General features: G+C 34.5%; 1 non-coding gene across 1 annotated transcript; it reads right to left on the reverse strand.

Moving 5' to 3' along the window:
* Positions 1 to 14,274: 14,274 nt before the first annotated feature.
* LOC128283371 (small nucleolar RNA R71) lies at positions 14,275 to 14,381 on the reverse strand. The gene has a single exon (XR_008273713.1). It is a non-coding gene; the product is annotated as a small nucleolar RNA R71 (small nucleolar RNA).
* Positions 14,382 to 15,002: the final 621 nt, after the last annotated feature.

The raw sequence follows: 15,002 nt of genomic DNA on the forward strand, positions 1-15,002 counted from the left end.
TCAATTTAGGATGATAGTTAGATTCAAGGGATCGAAAAAATTGAAGGGCACAATAGACCAGAGAATTAGTTATAGTTAGTTTCGGATCTCATTGATTTTCCAAACAAAAAGTGAATGACAGATTTGATTTACAATACCTTTTCAGCGAAAATTGCACAGAAAATTTTGCAGATCCCACTTGCAGAGACGACTCATAAAGATTTTCAAGTCTGGAAAGGAGAACCGTTTGGAGAATTTTCAGTTCGCAGTGCTTATAAACTATTACAAGGGGCTAATTTGGATCCTAGCAATTTTTTAATACAAACCAAAACCAAAGATTTTTACAGAATATTATGGGGTTTACAGCTTTCTTCAAAAATCACTATAACTATTTGGCGAATATCCTGGGATTACATCCCTAATCTAGCTAATCTCAGATACAAAAGAGTTATTGGAAATGATAGATGCCCCCATTGCTGTTCTTGGGTTGAAGACAGTCCTCATATATTTCGTCAGTGCCCTGTAACAACAGAAGTTTGGTAGCTTTTACATCTATCTTGGGTCATGAACAATATGAATCAAAATATTTGGGAGTGGCTAACCTGGGTTTTCAAGAGAGGAACTGTGAAACAATGTTACCTTTCTGTATTGCTTTATAGCTAATCTGGTTTTCCAGAAAGTAGTTTATTCACAAGAGGAAGAGAACTTGCTAAACGAATACAGGGGTATATGGCAAAAAATGGAGTGAAAGAAACTTAGATTCCTTTAAACACACACACAAAAAAAAATCACAGAGTTCAGGAAGACATACTGAGAATCATGATTCAGTTCGGTGCGGCATTCGACCATAGAAACTTCAAATCAGTGACAAGTCTAGTAGTTTGGGGCCTGATGGGAGAATTTCTGGTCTTAAAGTCAACCCTCTACAACAATGTCTCTTCCCCGTTTGCAGTAGAAGCATTTGCATGTTTGGAAGGCATAAAGTTAGGGATAATAATGGGTATACAATCGGTTAAAGTCATGGGGGATTCCAGAACAATAATAAAAAAAATGTCAATCGTCTTCAACAGATAAATCAGTGATCGGAGCGATTATAAGAGACATTCAAAACAAGAAATCTTGCTTTCAAGAGATTATCTTTCAGCATATTTATAGATCAGGGAACTCGCAAGCACACAAAACCACAAAGAATACTTTAAATAGAGGAGAGATCTCTTACCTCATGGGAGAGGAGTTGAATCGGCATACTTTCGACTCAAAGGGAAGATGGAGAAGAAGTCCTGATTGAAGGAGAAGGTGAGAAATCTAATTTCAAAAGTGGATAGCAAATAAAAGATTTATTCTTTGGAAATAGCTATCGTCAGAACGGATGGGTGTATTGAAATAACAAATCAATGAATGGTAGTAGAGGCCAGCCGTTTGAGTTGACTGGGGGAGATAATTAGTTTCCTGTTTTCTTTCATATACATTTATTGCTTTTCATTTCTTTTAAGTTATGTTTAATTTACAGTTTTTTGAGGAGGGCTTCATTAATACATAATTTAATGTGGCCGGATTTGAACTTAGTCTGATGTAATAGGACTAGGCCCAATGGTTTTTGTTGGGTTTCCTTGGCTTGTTTTTTCTCTCTCCTTTTTTAATAATATACCCAGTCAATTAATTTCAATAATAATAATAATAATAATTTTTACCATAAATGTGATTTGATACAATTTTACATTAAAATCTTATTTTAATTCAATCATACCCATAAAATTAAAAAAAAAAACAAATGTGTAATTTTGTATAAATTTCTTTTAAACAATTATTTTTTATTAAAAGCAAAAGAGAAAGTTATTGTACATGTCAAAAAATATGTTGTTATATTATTTTAGCCTACAAAACACTTATTTGGATAAGTTATAGAGATGATCATTCAATTATGCTTATGTTTTTTTTTTGGTTACCCAACTTTAAAACTTTTCAATTTAGGCACTACCATTTGAATTCATTCATGTTTTGGTCACTCGCCATTAAATTGATAACGAAAAGTCTTTTTCTAATCGGTATAATAACACATTTAGTCCTCAATAGTTGCATATTCTATCAATTTTATCCTCAAACTTCCTAACCAAAACTTTCATCTTTAAAACACGAGACATTCCACATCTATTAATTATTTTATTTATGGTTGAACTTATTCAATTCAATACATTTCCTTTTCTTTATATTTTTAAGAAGCTAGAATTAGAAATTAACTAAACACAATTAAAAATAATAGAAAATACAAATTTTAAAAATATAATATATAGTAAAATTATATAATAATTTACTATTTTTTAATGATTTACCACTTTTGTCAAGATACGGTTTATGAGAGTTTTTATATACTTTTGATGTATGTATTTAATCTAATATATCATGGTCTATGAGATTGTCTTATTGGCATATACGCCAAATGGTATTGAATGTTAAATATGCACTTCAAACTATTGTATGGGAATAACCCATCATATGTTTTATATAACCCTGTAAACTTTTATAAGGCTTCTGCTAGATGTTTGTCTAAACACATCTCTATTGGCATATTACTATTTTAATTGTTATATGCTATTATAATGGGGTATACACTGAACTTCAAACCTTTAAAAAATTTTCAAGTATTTTTGTTAAACCTAAATGGTTTTACGTTGTGACTTACCATACTTGAATTTGGAGATTAGAATGGGCGTGGGAGTTACAAGTTTTGGTATCAAAGTCGAGGTTCAGTCAATTCTTAAAAAATTGAAAGTTATGTCATGCCTCGCCATGCATGATACATTTCTAGCTTAGTCCTGTAATTTGATCTAATCTGAATCTTATTGTAGTTGTTAAAGAAAATGTAAGAAGGATCAAGAGAAGTAACTGTTGAAGAGATTGGAAGCCATGTTCCTTTAGCTTAGGAGCTATAACGCCCCAATTTCTCAAATCCAAAAAACTGTGTAAAAATTATTTTTGGTATGCTTATGGCATAGATATATGCTTGCTTCAGTGTTTAAGTGTTCTGAGAAGTATTGGAGAAGTCTTGAGCTCAAGCCCTGGCTTGAGCAAAATTTTGCTCCTAATTGAGTAAACCCTTGTCTCCAGCCCGTGGACTTTTTAACTTGATGAGAGCATGGCATGACATGAAGAGCGTGTTGGTCAAGTGACAAAGGGCGTGTGGAGTGTTTTTATGGTCTAAGGTTCGAGGCTTAGCAATGCATTTAAGTATTTTATTTTGCTAGGTGTCGTGGAAGTGTCCCCAGTTGACTGAAATTATTGTGGTTTGAATGGGTTGTTGAGGATGTTTGTAGGAGGAAGGTGTGGACAGATAGGGGAAGTGATTTTAGGAGATTTTGAGGGGATTGGGTTAGTGTGCGGTTGAGAAAAGTGGGGAAGCCAATTGAGGGAGAGAAATGGGTGCCATTTGGGGAAAAACCAATTGGTAAAATCAGTCTTAGGGGTGCCGAATGGTTTTTCTTTTTGGAATTTTTTTCTTTGAAGAACCGATTGGTGATAGGAGATCTTACGTATTCGTCTTTTCTTTTGGTAATTGGGGGTCTATTGGTTGGGGTTGCATTATTCTTTTCCTTCTCTTTTTGCCGAACTCTATAAACCCTCTCCGTCTCTCTTTCTCTCCCAATTATTCTTCTTGCACCCTCTTTCGTTTTGTAACCCAAACCAATTACTCCATCTCTCGCTCGCTCCTTTCTACTTTGAATTGATAACTGTGCTCTAACAAGTCAGTGAGTGCACTCGGGCTTTTGTTTTCTCTCTACTCTTTCATCTATCTTCAAACCTCCCCTCTATCACACTGCTGAAACCCAATATTTCTCTTATTCCTACTAACCGATTTTCATTTTCTCCCACTTCTCATGATGTTCTTCTAGACTCTAGACCTTCTCGTGAAGTGAAGAAGGGCAAGTGGTGACTAAAGGGTCTGGAACCATTCCGCATCATCCCAATTGAAGGTAACTTTATTGTGGTTTGAGTGTTCAAATAAGGCATGTGGGCTTGCGTTCTTTGGTGATTGGCCGAATGTCCTTTTCCCTTCTAGGGAGTTTGTGGTTGTTTATAGATGGTAGGACATAATGTTACAAACTATGTGTTAAGTGATCGTGTTAATGGTTTTCTTTGATGACGTAGATTTTCGATAAAGAGTAAGGGATCAACGTTGGTCAGCGACCTAGGAAGACTAAGTCACAGTTGGCCAATCAAGGTAAGTATCGACATTAGTTGGAATAAGAGTAAAGTGAAGGGTGTCTAACCCTAATGTTGATAAGTGACTAATCAAACTTCTGACTGTGATAAGTGTGGAAACTCATGGGCTAGGAGCACATATCCGAAATCAGGTGTGTAGTTACATTGTTTCCACCGTTAAACGGAAAAAGCCGAAAAACAGTTATTATCGATATCATGCTGGCGTGCACACGCATGTGCGGTCGTTTAAACGCATAAGCGCGAGCATGTGACCATAGAGGTCACCACAAGCGATCTTGTGGACGTAGGTCATATTGGGCCACATTAGGCCAAAATGGGCCGTGTGGGCCCCACGGGGTCGTGGGCCTCACACTGGTAAATAGCACGAATGTGTGGAGACTTTTGGGCCAACTATGTTGTTTATACAGCCATGGTCATTATTTGGGCTTATTGGGCCACACGACCGTATGGGCCCACGTGGGCCATATTATAGGCTTAGGCCCATAATCACTGTTTGGTTGTTAAGGTTGCACGGGTCGTGCGAGACGATTGTGGACCTACTGATGGGTCGGTAAGTATACTTAGACCCTAATCTATGTTATGACTGTAATACCCCTATGAGGTAAATGACAAAAATATCCTTATGTGATATCTGAATGTTGAGCATGCCATCTTTATTATCTATGTACATTTATATTATGTTGCATTGCATGGGGTGAGACTTATGATATTAGAGGAAGTGTACTGAAAGGCTATAAGCATATTACTGGCAGCTCTACCGCAATTATTGTTTGTATTGAATTCGGTACTGTATTTTGGAGTGTAGGGATGGGTGGGTCGATATTATCCCCACATAGAGTGTAGGGTTGGACAGAGTGGAGTGTAGAGGATGGATGGGTAGGACCTTTGCGTGCGTTATTGATACTGTACTGAGACGGGCTAAGGCCCATATTGATACTGTTACTGTATGAAGCTAAGGCCCACACTGTTATTGCGACTGAATTGGCTTAGGCCCAGATTGTTCAACACTGTATGTTTGTCTGACTAATAAATATGGATTACACACTGAGTTTTCATAAACTCACCTTTTCTACCTATCTATGTAGGTAATCCTTAGGCGGGTTGGTGCTGCAAGGGACTCGGAGATGGCCACACCACTGGTTATGTTTTCATGTTGATTTTAGTAAAAGTAAATTTATTTGGGTAAATTTATGTAATAAGGCCATTTTAAGTTTTTATTTGGGAACTTACTTAAATTGACTTAAATCTGTTAGCACTAGGACTCGAGTTTAAAAAAAAAACAAATGTTTTCAACTACCACACTACGTAACTTGTTTTGAATGCTTTTGCAACGAACTTCATTTAAAAATGTAGTAACAATCTTAGTAAGAGACATGTTTTGCCTAAAAAATTCTGGAATTTAACAAATGAGTAAGATAAGTAACTTTTCAAAAAGGACACATCGAGGTTTTAAAACAAATGACCTTTGTTTTTTGATGAAACTATGTTTTTTCAAAACTTACTACAATGTGACATCACAGATTTGGCCATAACATCTAGGCCGGGTTTGGGGTGTTTCATTAGCAAACTCCTACAACTAATCTAGCTGCTACTAGAAATGCTTTTCAAAATGTCTTCTTCACCGTGATGAGTCAGACGTTTAACCAGTTCATGGGGACAACTCAAGCACCCTAACCTCCGTAATCTTAACCAAAAATAGTACAACCAGTGCCTCATGTACCTCTAGTACCAACTGTAAGCCAATCCAAGGGTGATCTAGTGAGAGAAATAAGAAAAAGAGGCACCAAGGAATTTATAGGAGACAAAGATGATGATACCACAGTGGCAGAACAATTACCACACATCTTTAGAGTATTGATGAGTTAAAGTGCATGCCAGTGGATAGCCTCTTGTGTGTAGTCTCCTTGCTAGAGCGGGATGCGTATCAATGGTGGTAAACGCTAACAAGTGTGACCCCTGAAAAGCTGATCGACTGGGAATTCTTTCTAGAGACATTCAAAGAAAGGTATGTGAACTAGATGTATGTTGAGCAGATGAAAAGGAGTTCTTGTATGTTAAGCAAGGAAAAATGTCAATGATGGAATATAAATGGGAGTTTGTTAGAATCATTGTTATGCAAAAGATATGCTTCACATTGAGAAAGCTTTCTGTGCGAAGTTTGAATGGGGCTCAAAAGATGAAATTTGCGCCATAGTGGCGACATTAACATGTAAGAGTTTAGTGGCCATGACAACCAAGACTCACAAAATAGAGAGAATAGTTCAAAAGAATATTAAGGTGTATGATGGAGAAAGATTGAAGTGTGGATTTACTAGTCCACCACCCACTTCGAATTTTAAGAAGCCGAAAGATAGAAGCTTCTCGGCATCAAGGAAAGATTCACAACCTATGAGTTTCAGGCGAGATGGAGGTGGTTGACAACCTACCTCGATGGAATGTATAAGTTGATCCAGAAAGATGAGGAATTCAGTTTACGAGCATTGTGGAAGAAACCATAGAGAAGAATGCTAGAGGCATACTGGAGCTTATTTTGGGTGTGGGTCTTTAGCCCATCAGCTTAGAGACTGTCCCTCCAATGTTACGGTGAAGAACCTACGTGTGGGCTTAAAAATTTTCAGCAAGAAGCAAGATGAAGTGTGGCAATAAAACCAGGATCAGTTCTGGGGCTCCGAAAAATAGTTTCACCAAGCCCAGCTCTAGAGTATCCACCAGAGCATATGTGATGAAAGGCAAAGAAGAGGTTGATTTGCCAGAGGTTATAACGGGTTCTTTTCTTGGAAACAACATTCATGTATTCATAAATCCAGGGTCAACCTATTCATACATCTTCACTAAAGTCATATAAGGTTCGAGTCTTGAAGTTGATTATTCTAAGATAGATGTATTACTAACCAACCCTCTTGGTCAAAGTATGATAGTTAATAGAGTTATTAAGAACTATCCGTTGATTTGTGGCGAGCACACCTTTTTGGTGGATTTGTTGTTGTTCAGTTTTCATGAGTTTGATGCTATTCTCGAATTAGATTGGTTGACCAGACATAATGTTGTAGTTGACTGTTGAGCTAGAGGTGTATGTTTGTTGACTACAATAGGCAAAGAAGTGTTCATGCTTGGAGTATAGACTAGTTTGGCGAGTAGAAAAATTTTTGTAGTATCCACCAAAAACTTATTAGTTAAGGGTGCATATTCTAACTCGTCATACATTAAGGATTCCTCTGAATCAAGAAGCTTGACTGATCATGAGAAGCACTTAAGGATTGTGATAAGAACTTTGCACGAGAATAAGTTGTATTCCAAATTCAGCCAATGTGAATTTTTCCTAACTGAAGTTCATTTCCTTGGTCATGTTATTTTTATTGAAGGTATTAAGATAGATATTGAGAAAGTTAAAGCTGTGCTTGTAACACCCCTTACCCGTATCCGAGGAGGGTTAAGGTACGAGGCGTTACCAGACAAACATACAAACATTAAACTAAAATACGAGCCATAAAATTTTATTCATATTTCAAAGCGTTCATTCTCTTACACATAGTCCCTTATTTGAGTCTACGAGCCCAAAACATACTTTAGAAAGGGTTTGGGACTAAATCGAGAACTTACGAAAATCTTGGAAATTTCATGCTTTAAGGCTCCACACACCGTGTCCCAAAGTCGTGTTCCATACACGGTTGAGACACATGGTCGTGTCTCTGCACTGTGGAATATACATAGGCTATTTTCCAAACTTTGGTCAACCTTGATCTCTTACACACTTATACAAAATCAAAAGCATATAACATGGTATTCATTTAATGATTAAACATCCTCAATTAAACCACAAACATAGCATTTGTATGTCATCATACATGTGTCTCTCATACTCATTTTACCTTGTTTATTATAGTACCACTTATACATTTATACCAAGATTATCATCTTACCAAATATCTTCACTTAATCATCAAGCATTCATATTTAAAGCTAGATCATATCTTTATAAAATACCACGACTCGAGATCATAAAATAGCATGTTTGTCTGAAACATTTCAATTCAATTCCATACCCAACAAGCATTACATTGAGACTAGTCATATATATATATATATATATATATATATATACACATGTCATGATACATAACATTCTCTTTTGTTTTCTTATAAACACATATCATTTATTTCATTATATCAATATTTCATATACCATAGTTTCCATGTATTCCACATATATTTATTTTCCTCCTCCTCCTCTCCATTCCACATCCTTAATGTATATAGCATTCTTGTAAGTACGATTTTACAATTTACTAATAAATGTTCACATCAAACTGTCTACACGAGTCATAGTCATTTAATTATTTATAATTCGAGATACAGAGCTCCAAATTAAGATCCGTAAATTTTCCCTGAAACTAGACTCACATATCGTTCCACCATAAAATTTTCATAATTTTGGTTTATCCAATTAGTACAGTTTTTCATTAAAATTTCCCTGTTTCACTTTCTCGATAGTTCTGACCTCTCTTCACTAAAAATAATTATCTCATAGTACAGAACTCGGATAATGTTCTTGTTGATTTATCTTGAAAATAGACTCATTATGGATTTTAAAAATATAATTTTGAGCCTCTAATTATTTTTCTCCAAATTTTGTGATTTTCCAAAGTCAGAACAGGGGATCACGTAATCATTCTGAATCAGTCTCACGAAAACATAAATATCTCAAAATATAGAACTCCTTTTATTTCTATGTTTCTTTTATATGAAAATAGACTCATTAAGCTTTAATTTGATATCTCATTCAGTCTCTGATTCAATTTATAATATTTTTGGTGATTTTTAAAATCACGTCACTGCTACTGTCCAAAAGAGTTTTATTGCTAATTCACTCTTTCACACTTTCTTTGTATTAACCTCATTTTAACATTTATATCACAAATCATTTTCACCACATTTCATACATCACAAGTATAGGCCCATGATCACAAGATCACCATAAAATCATCCTCATGTATAACTTACTTGTTTATAACCTTACCACATCCTGGTCACTTAATGAACACATCACCTTACCACATCCTCGGTCACTTAATGAACACATCATTCACATAACCAAGTTCCCGCACATATTCATCACAAAACTCACAAAGCAATACTTAGAGAGTCTCCGTTGAACACTTGGATCAATCCTCGATACTTGGTGGTTTTAGCACATAGCTCCACCCATCATATAGTTCGGCTCTCTTGTACACATGGTGAACACTTAGTACCACCCATGTGACCTAGCCAGCTTATCTCGTAGCTCTCTTGTCTACATGGTGTCCTTCACTTGGAACCACGCATGTGACCTAGCTACATATATCCCGTAGCTCTCTTGTCTACATGGTGTACACATAGTATCACCCATGCGACCTAACTACATCATAATGTCTTGTAGCTCTCTTGTACACATGATGTGCACTCAAGACTATACATGTGACCTAGCTACATACCATCTCAGATCATCCAATCTTTTCAAGGTTCAATCGGATTTCTCTCTTTTCCAACAATTTCACCAATCAAGTAATTATCCACAAACATATTTCCAATATTTTTATAAAATATCATAATACAAGTAATAGTAATGTATTACTTACATATAAACTTACATCTCATTTAATATCAACGCAATAACATTAAATTACACATTGTCTTATTAAAAATCATATGAACTTACAATTTCCCATAATATCCATAATCATAGAAATCACATTTATGTATGATAATTCAATGCACTTCATGTACCATAGACATATTTTAAATCAATTCATAAACTTGGCACCATAATCATTTAATTTAACATAATTCAATTAATTCACTAAATTTAACTTTCAAATATAAATTACAAGATTATTGTTGTATTATTATCATACCAACTTACATACTTTCAAAACCTCGGAGATCATAGTAAATATATCAATTTTACATTGAAACATGCATAAATTAATACTTATTATACATATGAACTTACATTGATATTAAAACGGCCATTTTACCAACTTTCTCAATTTTCGATTTTTCTCTCATTCTAGGTTCAAATCTCGTTTTCCGGGATCTAAATCATCATATTTTACTTATTTAATTAATGTACTATTCAAAACAGTCCTTAACTCAAACTTTGGAAAAATTACAATTTTACCCTAAACTTTTGCATATTTACACTTTTGCCCCTAGGCTCGGAATTAAACTTCATCCCTTATTCTTATGTTTTATGACATGATGATCACTTTTCCTTCTATGGCAACATCAAATTCTCACTCTAACATATATTTATGACTATTAGGTATTTTTACCGATTAAGCCATTTTGCTCGTTTTCACTTAAAACCGAGTTGCACAAGTTCTCAGAACATAATTTAAAACCTCATATTGTATCATAAAACACCAGAATACACAAATTTTACCTATGGGTATTTTTCCAAATATGAACCCTAGGTTGAATTATTGCTAGCATAAGCTAAATCAAGTTACTGGACTCCAAAACGTAAAGAACTTGAAAACGGGGTTAGAACGGACTTACAATTGAGCTTGGGAAGCTTGAAAACCCTATCCATGGAGTCTCCTTGGTATACACGTCCATGATGAAGAAGATGAGCAAAATTGGCTTTTCATTTTGTATTTTAATTCATTTTACCCCTAAATGACCAAAATACCCTTACTACTAAACTTTCCAAAATTCCATCCATGTCCAATTTTGTCCATAACTTAGAAATTGGTCAAATTTCTATTTAAGACCTCCTAATTAATATTTCAAATCAATTTCATATTAGAAACTTCTAGAATGCAAGTTTTGCAACTTATTCAATTTAGTCCCTAACTTCGAATTAAGCACTTTATGTATAGAATTTATTCACGAAATTTTCACACAATCATGCAATCATATCATATACCTCAAAATAATCATAAAATAATTATTTATATCTCAAATTTTGTGGTCCCGAAACCTCTGTTCCAACTAGACCCAATTTTGGGCTATTACAGTGCTTAATTGGAATACACCAAAGAACGTTACTAAGGTGCGTAGCTTCTTGGGTTTGGCAGGTTACTATAGAACATTTATAAAAGGGTTGGCCATGTTGGCGCCACCTCTGACGCGGTTGTTAAGAAAGAAAAAAAGTTCGAATGGACAGAGGCGTGTCAGGAGAGTTTTGATAATTTGAAATTTGTTCTAACTAATGCTTTTATCTTAGCCCAACTAGAATCTAGTGTGGAGTATACTGTGCTCACGAATGTATATCTTAATGGGCTAGGATGTGTGCTTATGCAAAGAGGAAAGGTTGTGAAATATGCATCTTGCCAACTCAAGCCACATGAAAAGAATTATCCAACTAATGACTTAGAGCTTGCAGTAGTAGTATTGGAACTAATAATTTGGAGACATTACCTTTATAGGGAGAAATGTCGTGTGGTTTTAGACCATAAGATTTTAATGTATCTGGTGATGTAAAAGGATTTGAATTTGTGCCAACAACATTGGATGGATCTTCTAAAAGGTTATGATCTGGCAATTGAGTACCATTCTAGAAAGGCTAATGTGGTAGCATATGCTTTAAGAAGGAAGACTGTTGCATCTTGTGGAAGCACAAAAATATATAGAGTTTTTTGTACCAATTTTAACTCAAATTCATGCAATCTCGTAATAATTATTGTCAAAATATAGAATATAATTCTAAAATATTTATATTGTACTTAAATTATTAACATATTTAATTTTAATTAATTTTGATAAATTTTAATTTATTTTCAACAGATTCGCACAAAGAGTGAAAATTGGCTAGACAGACAGTGCTGAAGCACAAAATCGGGAAGCGACTTTTGAAGCATCGAGGCGAATTAATTTTTCAGCCTAAAATGGTCCAAATTATGAATATTAATACATAATATAATTAATTTTAATTTTAATCAAATTTATTTTGGGTTAAATAATTAGTATTAATTAAATTATGAAAGGTGGCCTAGTTGTGCTGAATTGAGAAGACCGATCCAACTGAGCAAAAGGCTGTACAAAACCATCCAACATGCTGACCTAATCAGCTCAAATTATTTGATTATTTGAATTTAAAGTCGGCCCTTGAAGTTTCCTTGAAATTGCATTCAAACCCCTCCACTTATCAAGTTTTTATGGATTTGCCCTTAGCTAAATTTAGCGAGTTTGAAACCTTCAAACTTCTCACGTGTATGGCCAGAAAATGGGGTTCTATGGCTGCTTATTTTTGCTATTTTTAGCAGCCAATCCCACCTATAAATACCCCCTTTGCTACTCATTTCAACACACCTTTCACACCTTTTATTCTACATATTTCTCCTCCCTTTCACTTGCTTTTCTCTATTTCATTTCCTATTTTTTTCCCTTCCATTCCCCTTTCCGATTTCCCTCTTGGAAAAAATCCATTCAACCACCTTGGGTTCCAACATTCAAGTGATTGTAGAAGCCTTGGTTTAACAAGAACGAGTGGAGAATAAGGAGTAGAGCAAAATAGTCTGGCTTCGGAAAAACACCAAATTTGATTCTAGTTCTCTATCTTTAACTTTTATTGTTATTGTTATGAACATCTCCATGAATATTTGTTATGTTGTTATTCTTAATTTAATTAACACGGCTTAAATTTAATTCGTGTTTGGTTGATTGCATTTCGTCAATTTAAGTTATTAAAATAATGTTGTTATAAGTCTTGGTAAATTGTTTGATTAAGTAAAACCATGATTATGTTATACTTGCATTACAATTGTGAGGCAATTAATGAATTAATTATTAATCATATTGAAATTTTAATTAATTGACACAATACTAATCAGTGCATTTTTAATCTTCTAAGGTAGATAAAGGTTAAATTAGCGACGATATTAAATGGTACATTAGGCTTGCATAACCTGCAAGATTTTTGTGATTAAACTGTTTCAATATAGGTATATATTGTTACCTCACTTAATATTTTACTTGCTTATTAGAATTGATTAATTGTTTGAATTGGCATAGTGATATGTTTAAGAGATTAGTTAATTTAGTAAGTCTGTATGTGCTATAGTTAACAAATTACCAAGTTGCCGTGAATTTATTCATAACAACATGAATATTGTTTTGGTAATATTAAGTTAAGAAATGTAATTAATCTAACACAATTATGTCATCGATTAAAATCATCTTTTGAAATTGTGCATTGGAGCTTTTTTTTTTTATTTTATTTTACTTAGTTAAATTTTAGTTTTTCATTACTTCCTCGAATCAAAAATTTTTTTAATCACCTAAGTGTTTGGATTTCATTGCATAAATAATTTTCTTAAACAGTCCCTGCGGGTACGATAACTTGATATTTACTTGTCATTTTAGTATTTGTTGCGATTGTTTAAGCTTGCACATTTCCATCGTTCTAAGTTTTTGGTGTCGTTCCTGGGGACTATTTTAAAAGACATTATTTGTGAAGTTGTTAATTTTGCATTTTGGTCTATTCTTTTCTATTAAATTTTAATTCCAATATTTTTTGTTTGTGTTTATTTCAGGTGTTTATGAGTATTGATCAAATTGTTGACTTACTCCCCATAGACTCTGAACTTGAAAGAATTTTCAAACAAAGGAGAAGACTAGCGAACCAAAGAAATGACCGAAGAGATGAATTTCGAGAATCAAAACCAAAATCAAGGAGGAGCATACGCTTATAATACTTACAACTCGATTATTGTTGCTAATGACAGGAACTGTGCCATTCGAAAATATGCCATTCTTTTATTCAACGAGCTCAATCCGAGTATTAGGAGACCCGAAATTGAGGCAAAATAATTCGAGCTGAAGCCTGTCATGTTCCAAATGTTGCCAAATATGGGTCAATTTAGTGGGATTCCTATTGAAGATCCACATCTTCATCTCCAGCTATTCATGGAAGTGAGTGACTCATTTAAACTAGTCGGGGTGATCAAGGATGGCTTGAGACTGAGATTATTTCCATACTCCTTAAAATATAGAGCACGAGCATGGTTGAACTCCCTACCATTCGATTCCATAACTACATGGCAAGAGTTGGTTGAACATTTCTTAATGAAATATTTCCCTCCATCTTTAACTGCCAAGATCCAAAATGAAATCACTTTATTGAAGCAACTGGATGAAGAATCTTTATATAAGGCATGGGAGCGATTCAAGGAGTTATTACAAAAGTGCCCTCATCACGACATTCCTTACTGCGTCCAAATGGAGACTTTCTATATTGGTCTCAATATTCATACTAGAATGATGGTGGATGCTTCGGAAAATGGAGCCCTTACTTTCTAAGTCTTACAACGAAGCTTACAAAATTATTGAAAGAATTGCCAACAATAACTATCATTGGCCAGCCAATCGAATAGCCTCAAGAAGATAAGTATCAGGAATACATGAAGTTGATGCACTTACTTCTAAACCCAAGTGTCCTCTTTGTCTTCTATGCTTAAGAACATAATTGTTAATGGTTTCAATGGTAATCTGACAAGTCAATAGCTGAACCAATTTGAGAATATTTCTTATGAATACTATGGAGATGGCCATTTCTTTGAAAATTGTCCATCGAATCAAGAGTTAAAACATTACATAGGAAATCAGAATTGGAATGGTTCGCAATCAAATTATTACAACTTTTCATGAAAGAATCATTCAATTTCTCCAAGGAGTAATCGATGGGTGGACCATAGTGACTTTTCTATGCCATTTTGACCAAATTATTTGCCAGAATATTCTCAACAAGTGCAACAACCTCCGCTAACTGAATCTTCAAGTAATCTTGAGAATTTGCTGAAGGCGTACATAGCGAAGAATGATAA

The sequence above is a fragment of the Gossypium arboreum genome, chromosome 10 (assembly GCF_025698485.1).
Source record: "Gossypium arboreum isolate Shixiya-1 chromosome 10, ASM2569848v2, whole genome shotgun sequence".
NCBI classification, from domain to species: domain Eukaryota; kingdom Viridiplantae; phylum Streptophyta; class Magnoliopsida; order Malvales; family Malvaceae; genus Gossypium; species Gossypium arboreum.